Here is a 3,787-nt window from a genome sequence, read left to right on the forward strand (position 1 = left end):
TACATTGAAAGTAAATTGAACATCGATTAATGAAAACTGAACATTACAATTAACGAAAGCAGAAAATTACAATTGCTGGTGCAAGGGGCGGACATCAGTGAGTTTGAAAGATTTTTGAATGACTAATACCCCCTATAATAGCATTCGAAACAAAAATCTAAGTGACAGGAGTAGACGTTTAAAAGACGAGGAATCATACTAAACGTTTACTAATATTAGAGCTATTTTATAACTGAAATAATTATTACAATGAAAAGAAAATTACAACTTAAATTTGAACTAATATTTACAATGTGCGGCCGAAGTTAGGTAAACTGCAGTTGCGATAGTGTCAAGGGGTTAAGTAAAGCTGCAGTCCTTGACATTCTCCCCCATTTATTTTGGCGACGTCCTCGGTGCCATCAATGCATGATATGCTTCAATTAATGGTATGAAAGCTCCAAGATCTTTTTCTCTTTCCTAAATATTCTCCTCGTTGCTGCATCCAATCCATTTGACCAAGTACTCCTGATGATCTTTTCTAGAAGCTCAAGTGATTCGATGGTCAAGAATAGCTTCAGGAACTTTCTTTCCAACTTTCTTCAGTTCAAACACAGGTCGCTTTGGCTCATTTCTAGATGCGTCCTCCTTATCTGCAAAGTATGGTTTCAACACACTAACATGAAGGATCTTGTGGATTTTACACCATGAAGGGAGTTCAACTCTGTATGCAACTCTTCCAATTCTCTTCAGGATGGGTAATGGTCCAATGTATTTTGGCGTCAGTCTTGAGTCCTTCCCTCTTGTTGGTTTGTAAACATTTCTGTCGGGAAGCTTAACCATTACCAGATATCCAACATTGAATTCAATGAAACGGCACTTTAGATCTGCAGCCTTTTTATACTGTTTTTGAGCTTTCTCAAGATAACTCTGAGCAATTTCAATATTTCATTTTCACTTTTGAGAAAAGTTCTTTGCTTGAGGGGACTTGGTATTTCGTTCAATATTCACTGTATGAGGGAGTAGCGGTTGTTGGTCAGTAACAATCTCAAAAGGACTCTTATTGGTGGAAGAGCTTTTTTGGGTATTGAAGCAAATCTGAGTCGCACCCAAAAGTTTTACCCTGTTTTTCTGTGAAGTAGAGATAAAGTACCGAAGATATTCTTCTAACATAGAATTGAAGCGCTCCATCTGTCCGTCAGATTGTGGGTGAAAACTAGAACTCATGCTCAAAGTTGAACCAAGAAGTTTGAACATCTCAGTCCAAAATATGCCAGTGAAATGAGGATCTCGATCATTTACAATGTCCTTAGGCAGTCGTCAGTATTTGACAATATGTTTGAAGAAGAGTTGAGCTGTTTCTTCCACGGATACATACTTAGGCGCTGCAATGAAAGTTGCATATTTTGATAGACGGTCCACCACGACGATGATAGTGCCAAAATCCTCAACCTTTGGCAACCCAATAATGTAGTCTATCGATACACTTTCGAATGGTCGGGTTGGGATGGAAAGGGGCTCCAGCAAGCCCGCATTTTTCTGATGATCTGCCTTATCTTGCTGACAAATAAGACAGGTTTTTATGTAGGTTGCAATGTCGTCCCGCATTTGAGGCCAGTTGATGTGATCTAAGAGCCGAGCCGGAAGAAGGCAAGTGCGAGACGAGACCTGTTGATAATCGAAGGTGGACCGATGACGCGATCGAGAGCAAAACAAGTAAAACAAGCGATGTGATTGCTTGTTCAAGAAACTATTGATGGAACCATGTTCGGGACTCAAAATGGGACAGTTTTGTGTTCGGGTCGAAGGCCCAAACTAAATGGATCAATGCGTTACAAGTAGCCGAAGAAGAGAGTGGGCAGTATAATCATGCGGCAGCACGGTGCGACCGCACGACATGAGGCCAAGAATTCAATGACCGAAATTTTATTACCATGCGGCAACATGAGTTATAACCATGCGATAGCATGGTTGATTTCTGGGCGCGATTTTCCTTTTTTCCGCGTTTTTTCTTATTTTACTAGAATTTCACTCTTAATCAAACTCCTACCATATTGGACGAATATTTTAGGGATTTTGTTAGATTATTAAAATTATATTTCCTTTTGACTTCTATTCTAGGATTAGTATAAATAGGAGAATATTTTTCATTGTAAGGACTTTTGATTTTTTTTTTTTTGCTTGAATAATATTATAGAAAGAGAAATTGTTCTTTCAATTTCTTGTTCTTCTTGAACAATCTTGGAACTTATTAAGATTCAATTTCTTGTGGCATTCTAAACAATTGGATTGTGGGTTCTTTTAATTGTAATCGAGGGATTTTAGGTTCTTCGCTAATCTAGGGTTTCTTGGTTCAATTCTTGGGGTTCAAGATCCAAAACCAGGTTAGTATTGACGTTCTTGGGTTCCGCATCAATCTCGTTGTGGGTTTCGTAGTTTCTATTGCTACGGGGTTCGCATCAGTTGGTATCAGAGTTTTGGCTCCAATTTAATCAGGTTATATCTTTTGTTTTCTAATTTTTTTCAATTCCTTGTGTTCATGTGTCCAGAAAGTTTTCTTGATCCTTTGATCCAAAGGTTTCATAAAAAATCTTCAAAATCCGTTTCTGGGCTCAATTTTCGCCCAAATCAGTTTTCGTTTTCTTTGTTGGTTTTGTTATTGATTTTCAAATCTGAAAAAAATTTACTGTTCATCCGTACAGTAAAAAAATTGTTAAATATTATTGATCCGTCAAATACCAACTTTTATTATTCAATATCGTTTCTAAATTACTTGGACACATTGAATCATTCCATTCCTTCAATTCAAGTCAAGTTTTAAAAGTTTTCTTTGAGTCCTGTGTTACAATTATTGAGTCACATCAGGTTTGGGGAATTCTACACGAATTGATTGGTTGATTGAGTTCATTGATTGTTCTTAGAAGTAATTGTTGAAAGAACTGAATGGTAAAAGGCAGATAGGTGAGCTTAATAGAGGGTAAAAGCCCTTGTGTGTTTTCGAGTGACTTTTGGTGAGGCAGTAAAATAAAATATTTAGTGTTAGAATGTTAGAAAGGGCAGAATCAAATTCAAGCTGACAAGACAATAATAACAATGCATCGGAGGATTTGGTGCAGAGGTTTGAGAGGGCGTTTGGAGATGTGAGAGACAGATTGGAGAAGCAGGAGGCTTGGATGAATAGATTAGATACATCGGTGGATAATCTTAGTCGGGGGCATCGAGTGGATGTATCCAATGTCAGAGGACCGGATAGATGGGAGCTTAGGAGGAAAATGCTAGAGGAGTATGGATATGGGAGTGACATGGGCGAAGATGAATTTCACGGTGTTGAGATGGGAAGGATGAGGAATAGAGGCGATAGGTTCGACAGACGGGGTCAGAATGATCGCAGGGAGGAGTTGGATGGAAACTTGGGAAATATAAAAATGACAGTTCCTTCATTCAAAGGAAGGAGTGATCTCGAGGCATACCTGGAGTGGGAAAAGAAGGTTGAAATGATCTTCGAGTGTTATAACTACTCAGAGGAGAAAAAGGTGAAGTTAGCAATTTTGGATTTCAGTGACTATGCAATTTCATGGTGGGATCAAGTGATTACTTCACAACGTGGGAGTGGGGGAAGACCAATCAGCACTTGGGAGAAATTGAAGTCATTGATGAGAAAGAGGTTTGTTCCTAGCCACTATTACCGAGAGATCCATCAAAAACTGCAAGGTCTATATCAAGGGTCGAAAAGTGTAGAGGACTATCATAAGGAGATGGAAATACTTATGATTAGCACCAATGTGGTGGAGGATCGGGAGGCTACCAT

The sequence above is a fragment of the Olea europaea genome, unplaced genomic scaffold (assembly GCF_002742605.1).
Source record: "Olea europaea var. sylvestris unplaced genomic scaffold, O_europaea_v1 scaffold3005, whole genome shotgun sequence".
Classification (NCBI taxonomy): Eukaryota; Viridiplantae; Streptophyta; class Magnoliopsida; order Lamiales; family Oleaceae; genus Olea; species Olea europaea.